A 14,923-nucleotide genomic window follows, 5' to 3' on the forward strand; every position below is an offset into this window, starting at 1 on the left:
TAAAGTCTTTAGGATCTTCTTGGGTGATTGTTATTTGATCTTGCTGAAAAACAAACAGAAAGTATGCGCTCACGAGAATAATTTCATTTTTTACCAGAGAGCGATAAAATACCAATTCCAGTTGTAGTAGATCAATATACAAATTATTTAGGACGTCCTAATTGTTCAGAATTTTCGGAGTTACAGAAGTATTCGAAACCTCCAAATTGCTACAGACTGTTCTGTTTTGACAGATTCTGTTTTTCGTGTGTTGTTTGCTTATTTTGATAAATCTATGGCTAGTATCGGGGGTATGAACCATAGAGAAGTTGGAATACAGTAGGTTTAACACCAATATAAATAAAGGATGAGTTAATTATAGTACATTAAAGTGGTAGTTTGCTTTCCTTTACTAACGGAGCTCATGAGATTTTCTGTTGAGTTTTGTGTTGTGAAGTTTTCAAGTTTTTGGGTAAAGATTTGATGGATTTTGGAACAAGGAGTGGCAAGAGCCTAAGCTTGGGGATGCCCAAGGCACTCCAAGGTAAAATTCAAGGACAACAAAAAGCCTAAGCTTGGGGATGCCCAAGGCACCCCAAGGTAAAATTCAAGGACAACCAAAAGCCTAAGCTTGGGGATGCCCCGGAAGGCATCCCCTCTGCCGTCTTCGTCTATCGGTAACTTTACTTGAGGCTATATTTTTATTCATCACATGATATGTGCTTTTCTTGGAGCGTATTGTATAATTTGAGTCTTTGCCTTTTAGTTTACCACAATCATCCTTGCTGTACACACCTTTTGAGAGAGACACACATGAATCAGAATTTATTAGAATACTCTATGTGCTTCACTTATATCTTTTGAGCTGGATAATTTTGCTCTAGTGCTTCGCTTATATCTTTTTAGAGCATGGTGGTGGTTTTATTTTATAGAATAGAAATTATTGATCTCTCATGCTTCACTTATATTATTTTGAGAATCTTTTAGAACAACATGGTAATTTTCTTTGGTTATAAAATTAGTCCTAATATGATGGGCATCCAAGATGGGTATAATAAAAACTTTCATATAGACTGCATTAAACACTATGAGAAGTTTGATACTTGATAATTGTTTTGAGATATAAAGATGGTGATATTAGAGTCATGCTAGTTGAGTAATTGTGAAATTGAGAAATACTTGTGTTGATGTTTGCAAGTCCCGTAGCATGCACGTATGGTAACCATTGTGTGACAAATTTGAAGCATGAGGTGCTCTTTGAGTGCCTTCCTTATGAGTGGCAGTCGGGGACGAGCGATGGTCTTTTCCTACCAATCTATCCCTCTAGGAGCATGCGCATAGTGCTTGGTTTTGATGACTTGTAGGTTTTTGCAATAAGTATGTGAGTTCTTTATGACTAATGTTGAGTCCATCGATTATACGCACTCTCACCCTTCCACCATTGTCGGCCTCTCTTGTGCCGCGCAACTTTTGCCGGTACCATAAACCCATCATTTACCTTCCTCAAAAACAACCACCATACCTACCTATTATGGCAATTCCATAGCCATTCCGAGATATATTTCCATGCAACTTTCCACCGTTCCGTTTATTATGACACGCTTCATCATAGTCATATTGCTTTGCATGATCATGTAGTTGACATCATATTTGTGGCATGGCCACCATTCATAATTTTTTATACATGTCACTCTTGATTCATTGCACATCCCGGTACACCGCCAAAGGCATTCATAAGAGTCATTTTTTGTTCTAAGTATCGAGTTGTAAGTAAATAAAAGTGTGATGATCTTCATTATTAGAGCATTGTCCCATTTAAAACAAAACAAAAGCTGGCCAACTCACTCCCAGGGAGCTCCCTCGATTTCAACCTACGTTGGCCGTTCGATCGAGCTCTTTCTGGTCAACCGTTTTCTTTTGGCCATTCGATTGCTTTCTGTTCGCTGACTCCAGTTTCACCCCGTTGTTTTTTTCCACGTCCATGACTGGTGGGCTCTTGTGGCCGCGGTATTGGCTGGGTGAATCCTCGGCGGGTGAGAAAGAGCCTATCCTCGCGTACCACACGTTCGATCCGCGGCTCGCGTCGTGCGTCCGGGGAAGCCGCGGAAGGTGGTTGGACAACGCATGCGCACCCGCTTTGGGCAGTCTCCACGCGCTGACAGATGGTTCCGTGCTGCTTCTGGCCCCGCTCGTCGCCTGCCGTGGCTAGGCTCCTCACGGGATGGGTTGTCGGGCAGGTCGTGCGGCGTGCGTCACGGAGGGGCCGTGGTGCGTCGTGCGTCCTCGAGGGCCCGCGCAGGGTGGGCAGGCGCATGTGCACCCGACTTGTGCACACCCCTGCCGCTGCTGCAGTGACATGTGGTCCCGTACTGCTGCTGGTCCCACCTGTCGGTTGCAGTGGCTCCACTGCGTGGTCTCGTGGCGTCCCGTCTGGGATTTTCCTGGTCGTGCGCAGCGTGGACTGGACCGTGTATGCCTGTCGCCTGCATCGTGTCTCGCGTCTGGAGACGGGGTGTCCGCTCTGCCCACGCCGCGTTGCATCCAAGTCGTACTGAGCACTTTCTTTTTTTAAGTCGTCTATGAATGATATTCCGCGTTTCTCCCTCTGTCCGGTGGCCCCTGTCCCATTATGGCCCCGCGCTTCAGCGTCATCTGCCACGCGTCGGCGCCGTCCACTTTGAAAGGCGCGGGCTTCTCGTTGGGTGGAGCCATTTGCGGGAGGTGTCGTTTAGTGGGCGCCGCGTGATTTGCATAGCGTAGTCTTCTATTGGTGGGTGGGATGGACTGACAAATGTACACACCTGCCCTTACCTCTTCCCACTATGATGGGTGGCCCAGATTAGCGGCTGGTCCCATGAGTCGGTGGGTTACTTATTGATTGGGTCACGCGGGGAACGTGCCAGAGCGGTTTGGGCCAATGTGCCTGTCCCGCGCCGCGCGCGACGTGCGTGCTGCGTTTGCGCTGATGGGTGAAAACCTAGGTTTGACGAGAGATTTTTGCGCCGCCACCCGAACTCCCTCGGACGCGCGCTCCTCTCCTCTCCCCAATCTCCATCTCCATCTCCATCCTCGTCAGCGACGAAACCCACCACCTCCTTCCTCTCCGCCGTGACCCTCCGTTCTCTTCTCCTCCTGAACCTCTCTCATGTCTCCGTGCTAGCGCCGAGCACCGCGTCCGCCCAACCCTCTCTGCTGGACAGGAGGCAGGAGGACGAACAACGGCGGTCCGAGCTCCGCTGCCTCGATCCCTGTCTCGTCCTCCTCTTGCGTGCCGGCCGACCGAAGGCTGCCTCCCTGGTTCCCCCTGATCTGCGCGGTTGGACCTTCATAGCGTTGTTCAACCACATCCACATGTACGTCTTCTCTCTCTCTCTCTCTCTGCAATTCGGGAGGAATGATATGGTTGTGGCTCGCAGGGTGGTATGTGCGAGCGATGACGCCGGTGGCCTGTGGCCAGATATGGAGGCTTAGCTAATGCAGCGGCATGTCAACTTAGGTAAGAAAATCACATGTTCTTGTTTTGTTCAGTGTGCTTTTTACGCCATACTCCGCCAATATATAAAGAATTTATATCTGATTCATAGACATCCTTGACACCTAAGTGTGCGTGTGAGTCCCCTACAAAATCTCTTTCTCCCTCTCTCTCTAATTATCTCGTTTTGCCTTTGAGATTGCAGATGCGAGCACTAGCTGTTTGTATAAATGCACAAGGAGGAGTGCTCAGGGGAGGACGATAGTTGTTTGTATAAATGCACAAGGAGGAGTGCTTAGGGGAGGACGATAGCTTTCAGGTGTGGTTTCTTAGCAGTACGAGATGCCAAATGTTAGTTAAGCTTATGATGTGTGCCTCTTGTTCTTTACATAGGTGTACATGGAGGAGGTGAAGGCGACTACAGAGGAGCTTGCCGTAGCTGCTCACCTGCTCCGGGAATCCTCCTTACAGAAGCACGATGCCATGCCCTAGAGTTTGTTCATGTACTTCTATCTGCCTATAATATATGCTGACAATTATATGTGACTGATTAATTAACTAAAACTTGAGAGGTTAAGGACAAGTGTTTTCAAATGAAGGAATATAGTGTACGTGCAGCTAATTACATACACATATGCATCATTCCATAATAATTGGAAGTTTGGATATTAGGTATTTTTTAAAGACCAGGGATCCTAATTGGCCATTCCCATACCACAATTTTCACTGTATGTATCTCATGAACATTATCATTATGCTCTGTACCAGAATTGTCACTGTATCTCATCATTGTTTGGAGTATACCTTTGCAGCTCCATAGTTATTAGAATGGTTTTACTTCCACATAATAGCCTTATTCAAATAAAATCACAAGACCTTCATAAGCTTGCTTAGTTAGTATGGAGAAGGGCCTTCTTCCAAGGAGCTGTAGATTTTGAATATGCTCCTGGTTGGACACCTTTTCCACTATATGTACAAAATAGGGGTAGGGAAGAGCTCAACTTAGGTTTTGGGGCAGGCCTCACTAGCAATTATGGCATCCTCTTATTTGGTTGCAGGTTACTTGCCTTCTTCTTTCAGCCCATCTCAAGAATTATAGTGCAGTTTTTGTGGAGAGCCCATGTTGGTTTGCTTGATTTATGTTCAAAATGGACATTACAATGCTCTTTGAGTCAAGTTTGTATATATTCCGAGTACTCCTTTATTATTTATCAACTGAGGCATGATTGTTGTTGCAATTCTTACTAAAAATAATCCTGGTGTTATTTTCTTTGAGAAAAGAAATAGACGGCTCAGATGTGTGCTTCTTAGCATCACATCAAATTGAATAATTGAATAGGGTTATATATCATCATATCTGCATACATAATATCTTCTGTAATTATATACCGGTGTAGGCTCTTGTTGTTAGATGATGAACTTATGTTATTTTATGCCAAGTAGTTAAATTTATGTGCACCTTCTCATGTGTTTACTTGTTTCTGCTTTTATAGTATGGCTTGGTCCTGTTGTGAAAAAAGATCCTGATATGTTCGACTATTCTGTTTTTTTCTTTATCCAATGACCTATTAATGTGCTTTGAGCATATGACAATTGTTTCCTCACTATCTTAGATTAGTAGTAATCCTTCTTTTATGTTTCTGCAATTTCAGTTCCTGCCTTTTGAAATTTCCTTTGCATTCTGTATCTGCACATCCCCTCTTGTGGTCTGTTGTAATGGTCTACTGAACATCCATATCATGCTATGATTGCATCATTGCATGACAATGTACCATATGCTCATGCATTTCTTTTCTTACTGATGTTGTCCTGATGAGTTGGCTGGCTTACATGTGCGCCCTCCGTCCTAAAATAAGTGTCTCAACTCTGTTACAAAGTTGTACTAGAGTTGAGGAACTTATTTTGGGACGAAGGGAGTAGTCTGCTGTGAAGGTCTACTTGTTTTAGGTAGCATTGCTTTCTGGAATAAGTCATTGGAACATGGTAACATTCACTGGTTACAGTCAGCAAGACAGGAAGAACATACTTGTGTATGAGTTCATGCACAACGAAAGGACCAACTTAGCTGATGGTAAATTCTCTGTGGAACCAACAACACGCTACTGTATATACACGTACGATTCTTTCGCAGCAAAACTTTGTCCATGCAGTTGTATTTCAGATCTTTAGAACTACAGGGTAGTTTCTATATTTTCTGATTCAGGTTGTCTTAGGTTGCAGCTCCCCATCCAGCTACCGTGTACCCCATATCCTTTGAAGAGGATAAATCTGAATGAAAACTTGGAATTACCTAATAGGTGCATACATGAACTATTGATGATGTGAATAGAAACACCTGTAGTAGCGCTAACCTTTGGCAACCTTCACGTCGTGCCTCCAAGGCAGGCCATGAGTGATGGTTGTCGTGATGTTGGCCTTGCAAAAAAATAGGGCTTTGCTAACTGGCTATAGTTTGTGTTTGTTGTTTACATGTCAGTTTTTAACAATTTGACCTATCTTTTAAAGACAATATAGTTCACAAAAAGGAAACTTTTTACAGAAAATATATGGGTTTATATTAGACAATTCTAGACCATATCTCTTTAATACATAATTTATTATATTTTCTGTTTTTAAATATGAGAGTGCCCATCTTACTTAGTGGCATTGCTATGCTTCACAGTATACAATATTTTGCATGCCTGTATAATTCATAAGTGGTTTTTCGTATTCAGGTGTTATTAATATGGTGAGTGATTGAAGGGGAGGCATGAGGAGAGAGCAGTCCAAAGGGCGGATGGAGCATGTGACTTGTTGATGTTAGTTTCCATTTTCGGAAAGAACACATTTTCTATGATTCAAGTGTATGCTGATGTGTCAAAATCAATCATTTGGATTCCCAACTAGACTATTATGTGTGTTCAATATTTTATTGTGCATTGATAAAATGTTTCGCCTGTGTTCACAAGTTGAATTTTGAAACAGATATGCATAAGGGAGTTTGCCATTTAAGAAGGTTCTTGTTTGCTGCTATGATTAAAAGTAGGAAATTTATATACCTATAATAGGACAGTTTCTCAAGCTAAAGTCTTATGTAACATGTAATATCCGAACTCTGTTTGTGCTAATAATTGTTCCCATTGTAAAAGGCCATGTTGAACAAGGTAGGTGTTTTGGGTTTTAATTAAGACAGGTGACACCAATTATGGGTTTGATCTCCAAATATGTTTGAACATTAGGTCAAGGAAGATATCACATGGCATCTTCGCGGTAAAGTTTTATGTCATATACCTTGCGCCATTTGGCTCTATGTTACCTGAATAAGATAACAGAATATGCATGCTACCCTAATGTTGCTAAAACCTACTTCTACTAGCACAGTCAAATATTTTCAAAACTCAATCTCATGTTTGGTTTTCTTCTCTTTTCTCTTCTAATGATGTAATTTCTTTTACTAAGATAACACCATGTATCCCTTTTCTACTTTGAATGAATTTACTGTATATATTTCTTATTTAGTTTAGTTCATCATTCAGAGATGGTGGAATATTTTTGTCCTTCACAGGTTAAATGAGCATTGCGTAGTCCTTCACAGGTTAAATGAGCATTGTGTAAAAGTATGTCTAAGTTCTCTTTCTTCGAGTGCTTCAAGTAAATGAAATTGTCTATTTCGAATTTAATACCTTTTAATAATAATCATAATGAGAGAGGGGTATGCTTCTCTCTCTTTAGAAATGTGTTTGAATCGCACAAAAATATTCGTAGTTCTTATTCATACTTGAAACACGTGAGGCTCTGCAAATTAAACCATGTTTTTTTCAAGGCGCATATGGATTTAGCAGACCAGAACTAAACCGACTGTATATACATGGCCTGTCCTTAGTAAAGGAAAATATTTTCATCGCGAACATGGCTTTACTTGAAGATTCTTGCAGCATGAAACTATTTTCATTGACAACATGTCTTCAGCAGGTCTCTGCGCCATTTGGCGCAACGGGTCAACTAGTGTCAGGAAAGGATGATGGAGACTATGATTCCCCCACAAGTCGGCATGAGACTCCGGACGAAAAATAAAAAGAAAAAAAAGAAGCCAAAAAAAGAAGGCACACACAAAAAAAATGAGAGAAGGGGCAATGTTACTATCCTTTGTCCACACTTGTGCTACAAAGTAGCACCATGATTTTCATGATAGAGAGTCTCCTATGTTGTCACTTTCATATACTAGTGGGAATTTTTCATTATAGAACTTGGCTTGTATATTCCAATGATGGGCTTCCTCAAATTGCCCTAGGTCTTCGTGAGCAAGCAAGTTGGATGCACACCCACTTAGTTACTTTTGTTGAGCTTTTAGTGTTTCGCAGAAAAGGAATATCAAACGGAATCCAAACGGAACGAAACCTTCGCGAGGATCTTTCTTTGAACAAATGCAAACCGGGAGACTTGAAGTGGAAGTCTGGAACTCCGCAAAGCTTCCACGAGGCAGGAGGGCGCGCCCAAGGGGGTAGGCGCCCCCCACCCTAGTGGGCCCCACGGAGCTCTACCGACGTACTTCTTTCGCCTATATATACTCTTATACCCTAAAAACATCAGGGAGAGCCACAAAACCACTTTTCCACCGCCGCAACCTTCTGTACCCGTGAGATCCCATTTGGAGCCTTTTCCGGCGATCTGCCGGAGGGGGATTCGATCACGGAGCGCTTCTACATCAACACCATAGCCTCTCCGATGATGTGTGAGTAGTTTACCACAAACCTTCGGGTCCATAGTTATTAGCTAGATGGTTCTTCTCTCTCTTTGGTTCTCAATACAAAGTTCTCCTCGATGTTCTTGGAGATCTATTCGATGTAATACTTTTTTGCGCTGTGTTTGTCGAGATCCGATGAATTGTGGGTTGATGATCAAGTTTATCTATGAATAATATTTGGTTCTTCTCAGAATTCTTATATGCATGATTTGATATCTTTGCAAGTCTCTTCGAATTATCGGTTTAGTTTGGCCTACTAGATTGATCTTTCTTGCAATGGGAGAAGTGCTTAGCTTTGGGTTCAATCTTGCGGTGTCCTTTCCCAGTGACAGTAGGGGCAGCAAGGCACGTATTGTATTGTTGTCATCGAGGATAAAAATGTGGGGTTTATACCATATTGCCTGAGTTTATCCCTCTACATCATGTCATCTTGCCTAAAGCATTACTCTGTTCTTATGAACTTAATACTTTAGATGCATGCTGGATAGCGGTCGATGTGTGGAGTAATAGTAGTAGATGCAGAATCGTTTCGGTCTACTTAACACGGACGTGATGCCTATATTTCATAATCATTGTCTAGATATTCTCATAACTATGCGCTCTTTTATCAATTGCTCGGCAATAATTTGTTCACCCACCGTAATACATGCTGTCATGAGAGAAGCCACTAGTGAAACCTATGCCCCCCGGGTCTCTTTCTTATTATATTGCATCTCTTTTTATTTACATCGTATCTCATTTACTATTTTGCAATCTTTACTTTCCCAATCCATACAACAAAATACCAAAAATATTTATTTTATTATCTTTATCAGATCTCACTTTCGCAAGTGGCCGTGAAGGGATTGACAACCCCTTTATCGCGTTGGTTGCGAGGTTCTTGATTGTTTGTGCAGGTACTAGGTGCTTGCGTGTTATCCCCCACTGGATTGATACATTGGTTCTCAAAAACAGAGGAAAATACTTACGCTACTTTACTGCATCATCATTTTCTCTTCAAGGGAAAACCAACGCATACTCAAGAGGTAGCAGTGCCCTTCCTTCTCCATGGTCTTTATCGGCGCCGCGCGGGTAGCTCGTGCGACGGAGGTCTGGATCTAGGGTTCGTGCTCGGGCAGGCCAGTTCGTGGCTCGGGGTGGATCGGAGCTTGAGCTTCGGGCACGAGAGGTGAGGCCTGGCTCGGGATGTGCTCGCTGGTGGTGCTCGTGCTCTCCTCGCGGGTATAGTGGTTGGCGGTGGTGGTCGGCTCTCCACTATCCTACCATGCAGATCGGCGTCAGTGACCACGGTTGAGGCGTCGCGCGATCTTCAGATTTGCCATGGTCTAGTATATACAAATGCCACCAAGCGAAAAATCTGATTTGCCATTACATTCGAAAAGAGGAAAACTAAATAAGAATTTTGAGTTTTCCATGGTCCAGTATCTACAATTGCCACTGAGCTAAAGACTGATTTGCTGTCACTTTAAATATAATCTGCCATGAGGCAAAAAAACTAGAAGATTTTTGTAAAGTCGATTATACTAATAACATTTTAAAAATTTGCAAATTTTATTATTCAGAGTGATGGTGTTATGGGGAGCTCCTATTGGACGCTTTTTGCGTCAAACTAGCATCGCCACGCACAGGGAAGCAGTCTGAGTGAGCCGGCCCATTGCGCTGTACCTCAGCAAGGAAAATAAAGCAAAAAGGAGAGACAGGCTACAATTGCCACTGAGCTAAAGACTGATTTGCTGTCACTTTAAATATAATCTGCCATGAGGCAAAAAAACTAGAAGATTTTTGTAAAGTCGATTATACTAATAACATTTTAAAAATTTGCAAATTTTATTATTCAGAGTGACGGTGTTATGGGGAGCTCCTATTGGACGCTTTTTGCGTCAAACTAGCATCGCCACGCACAGGGAAGCAGTCTGAGTGAGCCGGCCCATTGCGCTGTACCTCAGCAAGGAAAATAAAGCAAAAAGGAGAGACAGGAGCGATAGCACGGCTCGAACAAGTGACCACCGACTTACGAACGCATGCTCCCAGCCACTCCAACTGACAAGCATTGCTTATTGAAGAGCAGCGCGCATTTCACAGAGCCGTACAACCGGATCTTTTAAAAGTGCACATCTTTTTGAAGGTGTATATTTTGAAAAAGTGCGAACATTTTTTGAATTTCTAAACAAATTTTCATAGACGGGAACATTTTTTTCTTATGCGAACAAAAAATTTGAAACCGCAGACTTTTTTTTTTGAAAACATGAACCATTCTTTGAAGTAAGAAAAAATTATGATATTCCAAACAAAATTTTAAACCGCCATTTTTTGTTCAATTTTTTAACAAAGATTTGAAAAATGGAACATTTCATGAAATTACCAAAATGGAAATCTTGAACATTTTTTGAATTTTGTAACAAAAAGTTGAAAATGGAACTTCATGAAATATCAAACAAAAAATTAATACAACGAACATTTTTCAAAATTCCTAAACAAGTTTTCAAAAGTGCAAATTTTTAAAATTTCAGACCAAAGTTTTTAACTGTGAACATTTTTTGCAATTCCAGAAGTTTCTTTGAAATATGAACATTTTATAAATTTGTGAACAAATTTTCAAATACATGAACAATTTTCGAAAGTCCTCTACATTTCTTGAATTTGTGAACAAAAACTTGAAAATGGAACTTCATGAAACATCTAACAAAAAATTGAAACCACGGACATTTTTTAAAATTCCTGAACAAGTTTTCAAATGCAAACATATTTGAAATTTCAGACCAAATTTTGCAACGGCAAACATTTTTGCAATTCCAGAAGTTTTGTTGAAATATGAACATTTTCTTAATTTGTGAACAAATTTTGAAATATATGAACATTTTTTGAAAGTCCTGTACATTTTTTGAATTTGTGAGCATATTTAGAAAGTGGATCATTTTTCAAAATCTATAAAAATTGAATTAAAAAAACAAATACCAACTTGAATAAAAAATTGGAAGAAATGAAAAAAAACAGGAAAAGGAAAAGAAAAGAAAGAAGAAAGAAAAAATAAACAGAAAAAAGAAAAACAAAAAAAAATAAATAAGAGGCTGAAAAACCGGCTTAGAGAACCTTCTAGAAGGTTCCCAAAACCAGAAAAACCGTCTGGGAAACTCTAGAAGGTTCCCAAAACCAAAGGCGTCGCAACACTTTAATGGGCCGGCCCCAAGTCATCGCTGGAACACCAGGTCTCTGTGCGAAAGGTCGACACTTTGACACAATGTGCGCCCAATAGGGAATTTCGGTGTTATGGCCCATGGCTACCTGGTATTTCCTCAAAGAGGAAGGGATGATGCAGCACAAGGACGGTAGGTATTTGCCTTAGTGATGAGACCAAGGTTATCGAACCAGTAGTAGAACCAAGCAACACTACGTAAACAACATCTGCACACAAATAACAAATACTCGCAACCCGACGTGTTAAAAGGATTGGCAATCCCTTTCGGGTAACGGCGCCAAAAAATGGCAAATAGACGTGATAAAAATATGATAAATGGGATAAATAGATCTCGGATAAAATAGATTGCAGCAAGGTATTTTTGTATTTTTTGTTTAATAGATCTGAAAATAAAATTAAAGGGAAGTAGATCGCAAAGGCAAATATATTAAAGAAGAGACGAGGGGCCGTAGTTTTCACTAGCGGCTTCTCTCGAGAAAAATAGCACACGGTGGATGAACGAATTACTGTTGGGCAATTGATAGAACTTCAAATAATCATGACGATATCCAAGTAATGATCATTATATGGGCATCACGTCCAAGATTAGTAGACCGACTCCTGCCTGCATCTACTACTATTACTCCACACATCAACCGCTATCCAACATGCATCTAGTGTATTAAGCTCAGGGAGAAACGGAGTAATGCAATAAGAACGATGACATGCTGTAGAAAAGATCTATTTATGTAGAAATAGACTCCATCTTGTTATCCTTAATAGCAACGATACATATGTGTCGGTTCCCCTTCTGTCATTGGGATCAAGTACCGTAAGATCGAACCCATTACAAAGCACATTTTCCCATTGCAAGATAAATAGATCAAGTTGGCCAAACAAAACCCAAATATCGGAGAAGAAATACGAGGTTATAAGCAATCATGCATATAAGAGATCAAAGAAGACTCAAATAACTTTCATGGATAAAAAGAGGTAGATCTGATCATAAACTCAAAGTTCATCGGATCCCAACAAACACACCGCAAAAAAATTATATCATATGGATCTCCAAGAGACCATTGTATTGAGAATCAAACTAGAGAGAGAGGAAGCCATCTAGCTACTGTTGGGGAACGTAGCAATAATTCAAAATTTTCCTACGTGTCACCAAGATCAATCTATGGAGTCATCTAGCAACGAGGGAGGAGTGTATCTACATACCCTTGTAGATCGCGCGCGGAAGCGTTCAAGAGAACGGGGTTGATGGAGTTGTACTCATCGTGATCCAAATCACCGATGATCCTAGCGCCGAACGGACGGCACCTCCGCGTTCAACACACGTACGGAGCAGCGACGTCTCCTCCTTCTTGATCCAACAAGGGGGAAGGAGAGGTTGAGGAAGATGGCTCCAACAGCAGCACGACGGCGTGGTGGTGGTGGAGCTGCAGTACTCCGGCAGGGCTTCGCTAAGCACTATGGAGGAGGAGGATGTGTTGGAGAGGGAGAGGGAGGCACCAAAGGCAAGGGTGAGAGGTCCTCCCTTCCCCCCACTATATATAGGGGGCCTAGGGGGGGCGCCGGCCCTAGGAGATCCAATCTCCTAGGGGGGGCGGCGGCCAAGGGAGGAATCCCTCCTCCCCAAGGCACCTAGGAGGTGCCTTCCCCTTCTAGGACTCTTCCTTTAGGGTTTCCCCCACCCTAGGCGCATGGGCCCTAGGGGGAAGTGGCGCCCCAGCCCACTTTGGGCTGGATCCCTTCCCACTTCAGCCCATGGGGCCCTCCGGGATAGGTGGCCCCACCCGATGGACCCCCGGGACCCTTCCGGTGGTCCCGGTACAATACCGGTGACCCCGAAACTTGTCCCGATGACCGAAATAGCACTTCCTATATATAATTCTTTACCTCCGGACCATTCCGGAACTCCTCGTGACATCTGGGATCTCATCCGGGACTCCGAACAACATTCGGGTTACTGCATATACATATCCCTACAACCCTAGCATCACCGAACCTTAAGTGTGTAGACCCTAGGGGTTTGGGAACCATGTAGGCATGACCGAGACGTTCTCTGGTCAATAACCAACAGCGGGATATGGATACCCATGTTGGCTCCCACATGTTCCACGATGATCTCATCGGATGAACCACGATGTCAAGGACTTAATCAATCCCGTATGCAATTCCCTTTGTCTATCGGTACGATACTTGCCCGAGATTCGATCGTTGGTATCCCGACACCTTGTTCAATCTCGTTACTGGAAAGTCTCTTTACTCGTTCCGTAACACATCATCCCGTGATCAACTCCTTGATCACATTGTGCACTCCTTGATCCCATGACCAGACACTTGGTCACTTTGAGCTCATTATGATGATGCATTACCGAGTGGGCCCAGTGATACCTCTCCGTTTACACGGAGTGAAAAATCCCAGTCTCGATTCGTGACAACCCAACAGACACTTTTGGAGATACCTGTAGTGTACCTTTATAGCCACCCAGTTACACTGTGACGTTTGGCACACCCAAAGCACTCCTACGGTATCCGGGAGTTGCACAATCTCATGGTCTAAGGAAATGATACTTGACATTAGAAAAGCTTTAGCATACGAACTACATGATCTTTGTGCTAGGCTTAGGATTGGGTCTTGTCCATCACATCATTCTCCTAATGATGTGATCCCGTTATCAACGACATCCAATGTCCATGGTCAGGAAACCGTGACCAACTATTGATCAACGAGCTAGTCAACTAGAGGCTTACTAGGGACATGGTGTTGTCTATGTATCCACACATGTATCTGAGTTTCCTATCAATACAATTCTAGCATGGATAATAAACGATTATCATGAACAAGGAAATATAATAATAATCAATTTATTATTGCCTCTAGGGCATATTTCCAACAGTCTCCCACTTGCACTAGAGTCAATAATCCAGTTCACATCGCTATGTGACTAACACTCAAGGTCACATCCCCATGTGACTAACACCCAAAGAGTTTACTAGAGTCAATAATCTAGTTCACATTACCATGTGATTAACACTCGATGAGTTCTGGGTTTGATCATGTTATGCTTGTGAGAGATGTTATAGTCAACGGGTCTGAATCTTTTAGATCCGTGTGTGCTTTACAAATCTCTATGTCATCTGCTAGATGCAGCTACCACGTTCTATTTGGAGCTATTCCAAATAACTCTTCTACTATACGAATCTAGTTTACTACTCAGAATAATCTGGATTAGTGTCAAAGTTTGCATCGGCGTAACCCTTTACGACGAACTCTTTTACCACCTCCATAATCGAGAAAATTCCTTAGTCCACAAGTTACTAAGGATAACTTTGACCGCTGTCCTGTGATCCATTCTTAGATCACTCTTGTACCCCTTGACTGACTCATGGCAAGGCACATTTCAGGTGCGGTACACAGCATAGCATACTGTAGAGCCTATGTCTTAGGCATAGGGGACGACCTTCGTCCTTTCTCTCTATTCTGCCGTGGTCGAGCTTTAAGTCTTAACTTCATACCTTACAACTCACGCAAGAACTCCTTCTTTGACTGATCCATCTTGAACAC

This window comes from Triticum urartu, chromosome 4A (genome assembly GCF_056163025.1).
Source record: "Triticum urartu cultivar PI428250 chromosome 4A, HENAU_Tu73, whole genome shotgun sequence".
NCBI lineage: Eukaryota > Viridiplantae > Streptophyta > Magnoliopsida > Poales > Poaceae > Triticum > Triticum urartu.